We start from the raw sequence: 13777 nt of genomic DNA, 5'->3' as shown, positions 1-13777 counted from the left end.
GGAAAGCACTGATCTATGCTGGGTAAAAGTGTGTCTCAGCCATACTCGTTGAAGCCTGCTAAGGTAAATAGGTGTAATTTTATTGGGATAAATGGAGCTGAACCAATTTTAAGCTTCACTGAAGCTTCTGGAGCTGAGGAAAGAATATATCCCTTGTTTTGTAAAAGGATAGAAAAATTTAGTAAAGAGGAATAATGATAAATTTAACTGCATCAGGAATTCAAGGATGCAGTAGAATCATTTATTTCCCAAGTATTCTGTGAAGAGCTGGCAGTGTAAGACTTAGTACAGAGTTCTTTTTACTTACAAATGCTGCTTGATTGTTCCCTTCAGCTGATTTTGTTTTAGAAGAGCGAGGCTACAGATTTAAATTCTTTGCAGGAATTCTTTGGCATTTCTGCAAAAACTATCAATACTCCCAGCTGAAAGATCATCCTTGTGAAACATCAGGAGGTTCCCAAAGTATCTGATTGACTCTCAAAAAAATTAATTGCTGTGTTGCCTTGCACTCTTATAGGGGGAGTCATTAGCTCAACTCCTGTTTTTGTGGCTACTGTAAAACATCCTCTCAGTCATGGCAGAAGATAGGCTTAGTGGTAAAGGCAAAGGGAAAATTACACAAACAGTTAATTCAAATTATTCACCAAAGAAATAATGAAACTTTAAGGTAACATCAGCCCTCTCATGTCTCTTCTGGAGCAGTAGATCAGTAAAAATCTTGTTTACATTGGAATGGTTAGGAAAATGAAACTAATGTGAAATTGGCTTCTTTTACTATAAATAATGAATATTGCTTTGTATCTATTCAGAAGCCTTTGATCAAGATACACTCCAGTAGAGTATTCTGTGTTTGCTTCTTCCCTCTCATTGTCTTTTACTGTCCTCCTTACTGCAATCAGAATTTTAAATTCACAGGGGACAAAAAAAAAAATATCCATTTGAAAACATGAATCCAGTCATCAAGAGCAGAGTCTGGGTATGTCACAGACACAGTGATGGTGCACAAGTCAGCCCTCTACTGATGTTCATGATTTGCAGGGGTGATGACAGAACACAAAGCTACTCCATTCTTGGAGCCACCAAATCTGGGCAATAGGGGCTGAAGCAGAAACTCAGACGAAATGGGAGTAAGGAAAATGGAATATATGTGTTGTCCCATACAGCAATGCACTATGGAAAGGCAGAAAAGGATAAAGCTCAGCCCTGGCTGCAAAGTGCAGAGGATTTCTGTGACCAGGCCATGCAAGAGCTGCGTTACTGGTTTGGACTCAGCTGGACTCTTGGCCAGACCCTTGTTGAAACAATGCCAGATTTGTCCAGGAGAATCCTGGAATCATGGAATGCCACTTTTCACTCCTTGCTAATTTGAAACTTAGTAATTTTCACTGCTGAACATTGCATCCTCATCCAGATACAGAATACCAGGAGATATTCATGGCAGAACTGAATCAGGGCCTGTGTCTCTAGAGTAGACTTAACTAAATTTTTGGATGTGACAGGGTTGTCTATTTAAAATTCAAAATTTGGGTGTAGGAGGAAGAGCTGCAACTCATTTTGACCACTGTCAGCATACCTGAACCTTGCCCCTACCATTAATCATCCCTACAAAAGCAAAGTAGTATTTGTTGATACACGAACTGGTCTGGATTTCTTTGCCATACACTTACTTCCTCCACAAGCACACAAATTTTTACAAGTCTTTAAGAATCAGCCCTTTTTTGTCTGCTTTGCACATTCTGACACAGCTCAGCAGTCACACTGAAATCAGTGTCATTGTGCATTCCCCTAAAGATGCACATGTTGAAGTTGAACAATTTTATTGCAAAGTGTTCCATTTTCTGATGCTGTCTTCAGATGGGAAGAGGAAGTTTCAGGCACTCATCCTTTCTCAGTTCCTTTTAGGACTAGAAGCATTAAAGAAGAGTTTAAGAACATTCCAAACAGCTCCCTAGAGAGCAAATGCTAAAGACTAGTGGTATCTTCCTTTCCACTCAATTATAGAATTTAGCTAGGAGAGATTTTGAAGGAACTGTGTAAGCACTTAATACCAGAGTTTTAGGGGCAATTCTGGGAAGTATAGATAGAGCTGTAAGTCTGTGCTACTCCTACTTCATTTTAACTTAGAAACAGATAAGTAATAAAATAGTAAATTCCTTAACAAAGAAAGTAAAACAGCTTTTTAAAATAGAATTTTCTCCACTTAAAATTCTTACACACATTACAAGAACCCTATTAGAAAAAAGGTTGGTTTAGGATAATATTCCTATTTAACTCAATTCTAAAAAGGACAGATTATTTCCCTCTCCTTATAAACACAGAATTTAAAGGGCAATGTTGCAGTTATTCAAGCTGTTTCAGTGAGGCATGTTATGTAGATTACAAAGAGTGTAATAATTCCTTTTAACAAATTTGTAATTCTAATCAGCATTGGCTTTCTCTCAAGCTGTCAATGTCCATCCTATTGTTCTCCTTGATAATGAAATTATTTAACCATCAATCAAGCATGAATGTTCTATTTTTGCTTGGAGAACAGCACATTAACATGGAGAGAGTAGTTAAACCCCTCATAGTGCTTAATAAATGGATCTCATCAACCACAATTATCCACCTAAATACCTGCACACAGATGTTCATGATTAACAGTTCAGAGAGAGATGTATGGCCATCTTGAGGAAACCTAAAGGTTTCTGGTTAGCCATTAAGGTACAGAAGACCTAGAAAGGGCAGATAAATCCTTGAAGCAGATCCTCCAAGAGCTCTGAGGCTGCAGATGGACTCAAGTGAGACCAAATGCCCGCTAAAGGAGTGAAGGACAAAGCTCATGGGGTTCTCTGGGTTGGGCTGTACTCCTCTTCCACTTTCTAAGTCTAACTGAAAGCACAAGAAAGACATCAACACATTCCATCATTTGCCATATAGAAAGTATCCTAGAAAACACATCTGAGCTGGCTTCTGCTCCCATCTCTCAGGGAGGCACACAGCTGTTCCCCACTGGAGCAGCAAGGACTGCCCCGGGGCAGGAGGGGAAGGTACAAAACCTGCTGCTTTTCTGTCCTGCTCTGGCAAAGCAGATTAAGTGAGTGTATCAGATTGTGTTACAAAGGCTGGCTGTGCATATGTGGGTACTTTTACACTTAGGTAAATAAGACTCCTAATGGAAAACACAGAGAAGGGGAGAGGCAGGAGAATTCTGGCTTCCTCTGCTTAGGAACTGAGCTGTGGAAATGCAGCCTGAAAAAAATGTCATGTGCATTCAGGGCTTGGAGCCTTTGCTAATATCATTTTCAAGTACATTTGGCTCTGGATAAATGGGATACACAGAGCTCTAATTTAGTCTTTATGTATGTACTGAATACACTACTTGAGTTACCACCCACGTTATTTTCAGCTAATTCAATACCTTACAAACAATCTTTCCTCTTTTAATATCTTCTAAAGTACATTTAAGTATCTTTAAAATACAAATCAAATCTTTTCAGAGTGCAATAAAGGCACAATAAAGCAGGTCTAACATGCAATCAAACATAATAACCACATATTTAAAGGTGGAAAATGAACTCCTATAACACTTGCAAAACTCAGCCAGTGACCAACATTTCAGAACAAGAAAAAAATCTGTTGTCTGAATTGATCCAAGCTATCCAGATTATACTTCTAACTTATACTTCTAACTCTCCAGCTCTCTTTTCGTAAAATATACAAAGATTAAAAGGAATGAGACAAACTTTACAATTGCAAGAAACTGCTGATTCTTCTCAGCCTACCATAGCCATGGATACTCATGAGTTTATTCATCATCATTTAGAAATATAGACATTTAGTGAGTAGATAGGATGTGCCTACCTAAGAAACATCTGATTCTTAAAATAGATCAAGGGGAAAGACAGGTCTGTAAACCACTCAAAAATTCATGAATAGTTTAAACTTAGCTTTTTTTGTCCCACATGTCTCATAAAAGATTACTTCAGTAGAGGATCAAAACACAATTTTCCCAGAAATATAGCCTAAAATTTATGTCCACTTGGTTTAGATATTAAAATATCATTTTGTACTTGTAGAAATTACTAATAAATAGATTAAGGTACTTGCACTTGGGTAGCATATTCTAATGGCAGATGTAAGGTAACAAATTTTGCTGTTGAGTGAATACACTGACATTTTGTGGTGGCTTTGCATAACATAAAAGCACATTCTACATAAGGCATCCTCCTCTGGATTTCTACAAATATTCACAGACAGCTAGCACACACACATTAAATTGGGGCCTTTTAAAAAAATCACTACCTTCAGTGTGCAAATGACAGGAAGGATGGAAAATGACAGAATTTACAGAATAAAAAGATAACTCCAATTTCTAAATTTAACTGTAAGAGCTAAAACTCAGACACTATGTACCACTTAAACTCCTCATGCATTTGTATAAATAGCAACAGAATTCCAAGGGAATTGCCTGCTGCAAGGACAGGTACTTAGAGGAGCCAGCTGGGGATTCCAGGTGAGGTGAACACTGAAAAGGCTTTTGGGACCTAATCCAGACATACCTGAGCCCAAACTTTCCTTTTTTAAATGTTCTATTTGCCCAACCTGACCAGTAAAACAAGACAACGTCACCAACACTTCCAACCACTTGAACAGAAAGTAATTGTTCTAAAACACAAAAAATACTTGCAGAGGATTTAGAAATCTTTGCCAGGAATAAGTTCCGTGTGACAGACATTTTTTCCCCTAGTGTTTCCATGAGGAGTTCTGATTTTCACTCTATCCATAAGAATTAGGAAAAATGGGTTTTAACTAGGCGTTACAACTCACAGCAAAACTTATTGGGCAATAAGCACTTAATTTTTGAAGGAGTTATGGAAATATTACACCTATAGAACAAAATGGACTTAACTTACCTACTGGAGCACTTGTTAGGAAGCACATCTAATTCTCTTGATCTGTCCCCTCCTAGAGCAACTTCAGGAGTGGCTGTTGCAGGAATGGGAGAATTATTCAAAGGCCATGACTCCAGAACTGGTGCTTGCTTGGAAAAGCACTGCTCTGGAAAGCAGTAAGTTCATCAAAATAACCTTTAAGAAAACATAAAACACAATAAAAATGAATATTTATGCACAGGAAAAGATGGGGTTTTTTTAATGTGACTGTTTGACTGCTGCACACTGACATTCCTACATTTACCATGTATAAAGGCTGTGAACAAAAGGAGACTCTTTGATAAGATTGAAATATTTTTACCCACAACTGCTACAGTTATTCTTCAAAGTCTCATTCTTCTTCCATGTGACAATAAGTTATAAACTTCCCTCTTATCTATACACTATGGGAAATCTCTAAAAAAACTGACAAATGCCATTTATTCTTCTTCTCCACTTCTCTCAGGCTGATATTCAGGGTTAAGTATGCTCCTGAAAGAGACTCCAAATTTTGGTCCCTTTGATAAGTAAATGACTTGGCATGTCTTTAAACTGGGGGAAAAGTTGTAACTGGAAACTTCCCACCATTTTTCTGAGCAGCACGTGGTTCCTGGGTAACAGGTCAAAACTTTTTCCTGATGCTGAAAGATTTTCTTAATAGGTCACTGAGCAACACCAAGAAATGACCAGATGTACCAGAGTTCCTGCCACACTGAGGTGATTAAAGCAGAGATCCAAAGATCACCAAATACCCCACACACTAGTTATGAATTCCAGTTTAGAAACACAGCAATGACTCCTCCATTTTTTATGTATATGGTATTCTGAGAAACATCACGGTGTAGCAATTACCATTTCACCTGCACATATTTCTGATGATGATGGAGCCCCAGAAATGGCATTTCTGGTGCCAGTAAGGGTCACTGACAGTACTGCAGCAGAGATAAAGTAAAATGTAGGGAAAGCTGCCCTCCTGGAGTGTGCCCACAGCTCCTCCTGGCTCCCATGGGACAAAGGAAGGAAACATGAAACTCCCCCATGTGCCCTAAAGACAGAGGAGACCAAAAACAGTGTCAGGAACTGCCCAGGGGGAAAAGCTGCCATTGGAGGGAACTGGCTTTACAGCATCTTTCACCCAAACTGGCATCACCAAAACATGCATTTCTGCCACCTCCAGAGTGCTGGGTGCAGATCCACAGCTCACACCTTTGTTTTAATGTTGTATTTTAAGGTCATAATGTTCCACCACTTCAAAACACAGACAAAACAGAAAAATAAACAAAGTTCAGTTCTCTAAAATAAATGAGTCAATAAACAAAAATCACTGTCCATCCACATACACCATATGGATTTTAGTTGCCTCAATTGAAATGGCAAGGCAATAAAATAAGGCTGTTGCATTGTACAGTACTGAAGCCAATTGAATTCCTATCAGAAAATCTTCCTTTCAAATCATGTTAATAAAGGATTGTTGTAGCATCAGTTTTGCATAATATTTTATGTATGAGCTTATAAAGCACAACAATAAAATTCTTAATCAGATAAGACATTTCTGGTGTTTGAAGGAAAATACTGCCTTAAAAGCATATCCCAATGTTAAATCAGCAATCCACCCCTGAAACCATTGCCATCCTCACTGTGTCAACTCATCAATAGTTATAATGCTGTTGGGAATAAAACATTTCCAGTACTGCTAATATCACCACTTCAGCAGCTCATTTAGAGGCAAAAAAAGCCTTATTGTTTTATCACTGCTTGAATAAGTTCTTCACATCTGAGAATTTATTACTTTAATTACAAAGAGTCTTCCACATTATTCCAGGAGTATCGAAAAACTATTTCTCTACAAACGTGCAGAGATCCTTTAATATTTATGGGTATATCACAACTAAAATTAAGAATTTTTGATGGTATAAGTTTGAAGAGTCCAGATTATCAGACTCATTTTTCAGTGTCTTGCAATTCAACTGCTGTCACTGGCCTGAATTCAGAAAGTCCCTCAAACAAGGAGTCCAATTTAAAAGGTTGCCTTCTGGAAAGTAAAGAGGTAATTATTCAAAAGAATGAAGGTACTTAGAGGGCCTCCTTTTTAGATAGCAAAGAGGCAAGCTGTTTCTTATTTTCAGGCAAAAATACATCAGTGAAAGCAATACTCCTCCAAAGATCTATCTGACATAATGGAAAAGGTGTAGGAATAAACCCTGTACTTACCAAAACAAAACCCAAACTCCCACCCACACAAAATATACTATTAAAAACAAAAGAGGCAGGGAAAGCAACAGAACTAGAGGTGTCAAGCAAAACAAAAGGCAGCAAGAAAAAACAATCACTACTCTGTTTCAAAGGTCTAAGCATTGTCACACCACTGATTATCCATATTCCCATTAATCCATAAATTAATAGGAAGACTGGCAGAGAGAATTGCAAGAGCAACAGCAGATAGGATTCACTGAAGTACCTGTTAAAAGCCACTAAAAGAAGGGCAATGTAACTAAAATATCAATGTGCTTTTTAAAGGAGAGAAAATAGAAATAAATCTGGACCCTTGGAAAGTGCCTGGGAAATGGAAGCAGCTTGTCCTTGATTGCTGTCTGGAAAGAGAAGCCCTTGAGCTGCAGATGCTGCAGCCACAGAGCACAGCAGTGAGGGGCTTCTCCTGAAACCTTTGGGAAGGAGATGAAGAACTTTTAACTCTGTGCCTCCAAGTTCCATCTGATTTCTAAGCCATATCATATACAATTAAAAGTATCTAATAGACTGAGTTTAAAAGAGAAAAATAGCAGTTTGGAAGTACTGAGAGTGACATATCCTAAGGAAGTAATTAAACTTCAACATTATTTATCACATCTTGAATCATTTTCTCTATTGTTGGGTTCCTTATGGAATAACTCGATCAATTCTAGTTCCTCACAGTATTTCACAGACTGGCATCTTCCCACACAGAGAATACTGTTCCAAATTGTTTTACTAGCAAAAGTTAGCAAGAGATTTTGCATTCATTTGCATGTGTCTGGAACTTCTTGCATGACTGATGACACACTGAAGAGCTTTATTTTTGCAAAGTTACTCTCTGTAATATTGTGTAAATACTACTGCCGGTGATTTTTGCTCATTCCTGAGTATGACAGTGAACACTGGTCCCCTGGGATAACCAAAGATGAGTGTGGGGCCCATGGAGAGCAGATGAAAACAATTCAGTAACTGGATACTTCATTAAGTTCCTTACCACTTGAAGAGAAAGTATTCTGTCACAACAGATCCAAAGAGCTGAACAACTAGTGAATTGTAAAATAATATGCAACCAGATTTCTTTTTCAAGCAAGAGCTGAATGTCAGAATAGGTTTTGAAGCATAACATTCTGTAAAATCAGCTCAACCAAGTGTTGCTGGGCTGCTCATTCAAATGATTATAATGAAGCTCAGCAGTTTACCTGGGTCTCTGTAGTAAACTCAAGAGTCTGACATAAATAAATAAAACCTGGTATGCAGCTGATGAACCCTTTTTTCCCCAAAAGCCTTAAGTTTCCAAAATCCATTGAGACTTTTAAAACCCCAAGATCTGTCCCAGCCTAACTATCCAAGGGAGTGAGTCATTTGACAAAACATCTCTCTGATTCATAAGCTGCTTGCATAATTTAAAAGCTGCTACTGCTTATCCAGCCCACACCACTGCTGGTGAAACTAATACGTGTAATGGCTGTGTTGGCACACTCCAGAGGAACACATGAGGGGATTATTTTCTCCTGTCTTTATAGCATAATTGATGAAGATCTGTGCATGTATACAGAGAGAGATCAAAACTATCTCACCATATGGTGATTTTAGCATAAGGTACCTTATCAGTGCCTTATCAAGTCAAAAATGAAGAAAAAATCTAAACCACTTGATATTAGAATACTGGCATGCATATTATCAGTCTTTCCCTTCTTGGACACCTCCAAAGAATTAATAATCAAGAGATGTTTATTTTGGTAAACGGTAGGATCTGAAAAATTCATTTCTCCTTTCAAGTATAAAAATGCTTGTGCTAAACAGAGTGTTACCTTCTACTACTTACTTCTTATGAAAATTATCAGGAATAAATATCTCAAAGACTAGTCATTATCTGGATTCATATTACAACACAATCTTAGTATTAATTGGTTTACAATTTTTAAAAGGGTCAAAAATAATCAATTCACTTAAAAAAGAGGAAGTCCTAAAATAAAGAGATTAAAAAATAGAAAACCAGTGACTAAACCCCCAGAAATCTAGCACAGGGATATAACAAACTAATACCACATCAATTTCTTGGCTGTAAAACTAGATTACCAACTATATTGTAAATGTTTACTCTGCTATTACCACAAAGCATTTTTCCCTCCAGTCTGAGCTCAGTGGGATAATCAGTGCCCAGAGCAGTGTGTAGGTTTTCCAGTCTGTGGCAGCCTCAGTCTCCTGTGGCTCCCTGTCCCCACAGTGGAACAGAACTCCTTGAAGGCAAGTTCTCCTCACCTCACAGCCTCCAGCAGGGAATTCAGAGTAACCTCAGACCCTCCATGCCTGGCTGAGGTGGGCTGGGAGACTGCAACCTCTTAGATACCGACTGCATATTTAAATCTATAGATACAAAAACTGTTTTCTTGCAACCCCAAAATGCACAAAAGACCACCTAGGAGAGAGAACATGGGCAAGAAACAAGGAGGATTTCATCTCTAGTATCTTCTTTAAATTGCTACTCCCAAGAACAAGATGAAACGGAACTGCAAGTGTCCAGTGAAAGGAAAGAGCGACAAATCATTTTGGGTTACCACAGTTCAGAAAGCATCTTGGGCTTAGAATTATGATTTTCTTTCTGTAGGTAAATCCTTTCCTGTGTGCTTTGTAATTAAGCCCATTAAATCTTTATAATTTTTAATGGATAATAAACATTTAGCCATTTAAGAGTCCTAATATACCCTATCACTGGAAAATAGTCTCTTTGGTAGTGTATTCTATCACAAGATCTAAGTGTATTCTGTCTGTCTATAATCTTCTCCTTTGTTACACAACTTCTTTTCTGTTTGCTTTACTCCTTCCTTTTGTACACGGTCAGTATAATAAAAAGTTGAAGAGAATCATGGACTTGGAAAAGCCATCAATGACTTAGGAAGGCCAGGAACTGCCTTACTTCACAAGAGTCAGCACATTTTAATTTCAAGAGAATGAAACAAATTACATCTTTCTAGGCAAAGTATGGCATCCTTCATTTCAAATTAAACCCCAAATGATGCAACTTACACAGCAGTGATCTCTCATTTGTCTGTCCCGTGATTTTACTCTCATGACCCAAACACTTGCACTAGGTACCTGCACCTCAGACACCTCTGTGTTCTAATTGCCTTCCTCAGCTGTGTTCTGTCACCCAGCCTCAAGAGCAGGGAGCCCAGCAGCTGCTGAAACTGGGTAAAACTGGGCAATTCCTGCTGCACATTGTGGTCAGCCCTCAGCAGCTGTGGAAGACTGTTACACCAAACACAACTCCTTTTATATCTGTCTACAGAGTTATTCTAAGTCACTGAGAGATTTATGGAGAAAAAGACCTTTCCTCTTCTTTTGTCACCCCTCAGCAGTTTACTGAGAGAGATGGTGACCTGTTTGGGTTCTGATCTGCCACCAGGTTATGTGACAGAGAGAAACCTGTGAGTGCTGAGCTGTTGGGTGAACAGTTCTGGCTCAGAGCACACAGCCCTCCTGAGCAAACAGAGCTACAGATACTGCAAGGTGTTTCACTTGGGTCTGCAGGCCTATTTGGCCTTCTCAAGGGATTGCAGAGAAACAGAAGAGTCTTTTCAAACAAATCAGAGCCTTCTATCTCCCAGTGAGTCAGAAGGTATTCCCCATTTTAAAAGTCAGCAAGTTTTAGCTGAAAATTCCTTGAGTCCTCAGGCAGGGATTAAACTAATGGCAGAAGGAGAAATATTGTCTTACAGCTACCACACATGAGAGAGCATCACCAGGGCCCCAAGAAGGACTTTTGCCTAAAGCTGTCCCCAGATTCACAGTGCATATCTTCAACACAAAATTAATTTTGGAATGATGGACCTTGAAGATATGGATATATGAAAGACAATAACTAAAGCTCATAATTTCATACTTTTGTTTTACATTAAAGAAGCTGTAATTGCAGTCAAAGAATTAATAGCATGGAAATAATAAGAATTTGTTTCTATTCCTTAGGTAGGCTAAACTTGTACCTGTCCAAAGCATGCAGTATCATACTTAATAAAATTTTACAATAAAAGATTTTGACAGTCTGAAAAGTGTAAAAACTATTTTAAAAATAATAGTTCTTGTTTGTTAAAACATAAAATCATGTGAGATATTAAGTCCTGCATCTAAGTAGCAAATCAGACGAAACTTCAAGTTTATATATTTGATTGATATAAACTTCAAAATTTTAAGTACCATTACTCATTGCTTTATTCAAGACAATCGAGCTTCAGTTTTTCCCCTCATGCAAAATCAATTCACATGGTACGTGTGAAATATTTCCAGTCCCTATATTCTTACTAACATACAAAACAATCCCATTAATGAAATCACCATGGGCAACATAGCTATTAAATTGTATAAATTAGCCTGGTAATATTAATGAAACTTCAGGAAAGTCTCAGAAGATCTGAGAGATTTGGGAGATCCCCAAAGATCTCCCAAATTCATTTCCCCATTAAAAAATGGCAACTTTTAAAAAAATTTTCCAGACAAAAATATTTTTTATATACATGGGAATGTATGTGTTATCCAGGTGAAGGTGTGGGTTCCACATCTCATTTGCAGGGAACCAGAGAATGGTTTGGGTTGGAAGGGACCTTAAAGCTCATCCAGCTCCAAACCCCTGCCTTGGCAGGGACACCTTCCACTGTCCCAGGGTGCTCCAAGCCCATCCAACCTGGCCTTGGACTCTTCAGGGATCCAGGGGCAGCCCCAGCTGCTCTGGGCACCCTGTGCCAGGGCATCACCACCCTCTCAGGGAACAATTTAGTTATAACATCTGCTCTAAACCTCCCTTTTGTCATTGGAAAGCCCTTCTGCTTCAAGCCTTTGTCAGAAGACCCTTTTCAGCTCTCATGCAGCTCATTTCAGTACTAGAAGGGGTTTCAGTTCTCACCTTTTTTTTCTCCAGGTTGAACAACCCCAACTTCTAAAAAATTTTTGGGGGAGGTTTCCATGCAGTACAAACTGTCTTTCCAAGCTCTCTATACAAAACCTCATGTAGCAGAAAGAAGGGATTTCCTTGCTCTTGCTGCAGGGGAGAAGTGCAATGAGGGTAAAATCAGAGTTAGGACAGGTGAAAGACACAGAGTCACAAATGCTCTCCCGTGTTTTCCACAGGGTAGGAGTCGTGACAGATGTGAAAAGCACAAATCTTTGAAGGTGATCACTGTGTGTGGATGTGGGTTGTGCTGGATTTTTTAAACAAAACTTAAAGGCAAAGCTTTTGTCAAATTGTGCTTATGTCAAGCATTGCCTAATCTGAAACTTTCATACTATTTTCTTTAAAGGAATCATTTTCATTTCAATTTCTACTTGAATGAGGTTCATCCAATCTTGGAAAGGCAAATCAGCTTTTGCCAGGTGACAAGAACATCAACAAGTTTAAAAATCAAAGAGAAAACTTTTATTGCCTACCTTTCTCTCTTTGAAAGTTATGAATATGCTGAGGAGCAGCACATGAAAGAGAAGCAAATTAAAAATATGCTAATATATCGTATTTCTTTTATGATATGGCAGGAAGTGTGCAGCTTGGATAAATCAAACCACACAACATAATTAAAACCCGAATGTAACATTCAAATGATGACTAATAGAAAATGATAAGGAGGTCATAAATGGTAAGTATAAAACACAGTAATTAGTACATCAGAAACTGCAAGGGAGCTGAGTATCTTAAAAGTAAATGTCTGTTCCCCCTCTTCAGTGAGAAAACACTCAAAATAATCAACATAAGCTTATATATGTTGAGAAATAGCTTCTGTTCCTTTAATTGCTAATTATATAGTTAACCTTAAAAGCTTGAGCAAATTATTAATAATCTACCATAAGCAAGTCAAAAATTTCTTTCTTGGTTGGTGAGCTGCTGTGAGGAGCTGCATTTAAGGCATGTGTTTAGATTTCTTCTGTATCCAGCCCTTCATACATCTTGAATTGTGTTCCGCCACAGAGATCTGAGGAGAATCTCCCCAAAGTCACAAAGCAGTTTGGCTTTGTCTGGTTTATTCTCATGAAGGGTTTCCAAATGAGTTCATGGATGAGGTTCTGGTTATGGTTTTATCAGAATAAAACACTTCAGGGTAAAGGGGAGTATTCTCAAAGAAAGTGAGAACTTTGGTTAATATTCTTAGAATACTGACAAACTCTTATTATATATGTGTTGCTATTTTAAAGTGCAGAAACAAATTATTATCAAATTGATTCAGGTAAGTATTTATTCTACAACTTTTTTGTAGGACTTGCAGAACATCAAAACAGAAGTGAAAGTAAGAATCTGTAAAGCATTAAAGCACTTGGATGGCAAAGTGCTTAGTGGTTAGAAGCCAAAACAAACCAAAATTTTTCTAAAGGACACAAAAGAACCTGAAATAATAATTAGACACTCCAAAATCTGAGCATATATAAAACATCACAGAAAGAAGCTGAACTAGAAAAAGAGCCCTAAAACTCTGTAAAGAGAAACATTAATTAATTAATGCTTTCATTAATTAAAACAAAAATCAGCTGAAGTGCTAAAACCTCTGATCTTTCTACACTGTTATAAATGCAGCCCACCCCCATCTCATGAGTTGTATTTATGCATAATGCACAGATACACACAGAGCTGTTGTGGAATTGTTTCTGGAAGCCAG

General features: G+C 38.0%; 1 long non-coding RNA gene across 1 annotated transcript in view; it reads right to left on the bottom strand.

Annotated features, from left to right (window-relative positions):
• Positions 1-4949: 4949 nt before the first annotated feature.
• The window catches only part of LOC135451152 (uncharacterized), a 94817-nt gene continuing 85989 nt past the window's right edge, over positions 4950-13777 (bottom strand). Inside the window, exon 3 of the long non-coding RNA XR_010441234.1 lies at positions 4950-5069. This is a non-coding gene — a long non-coding RNA (uncharacterized LOC135451152). The remainder of the gene's footprint in view (positions 5070-13777) is intronic.

Source organism: Zonotrichia leucophrys, chromosome 8 (genome assembly GCF_028769735.1).
Source record: "Zonotrichia leucophrys gambelii isolate GWCS_2022_RI chromosome 8, RI_Zleu_2.0, whole genome shotgun sequence".
Classification (NCBI taxonomy): domain Eukaryota; kingdom Metazoa; phylum Chordata; class Aves; order Passeriformes; family Passerellidae; genus Zonotrichia; species Zonotrichia leucophrys.
The sequence above is the reverse complement of the archived record's forward strand: the minus strand, read 5'-3'. Positions and strand labels throughout refer to the sequence as shown.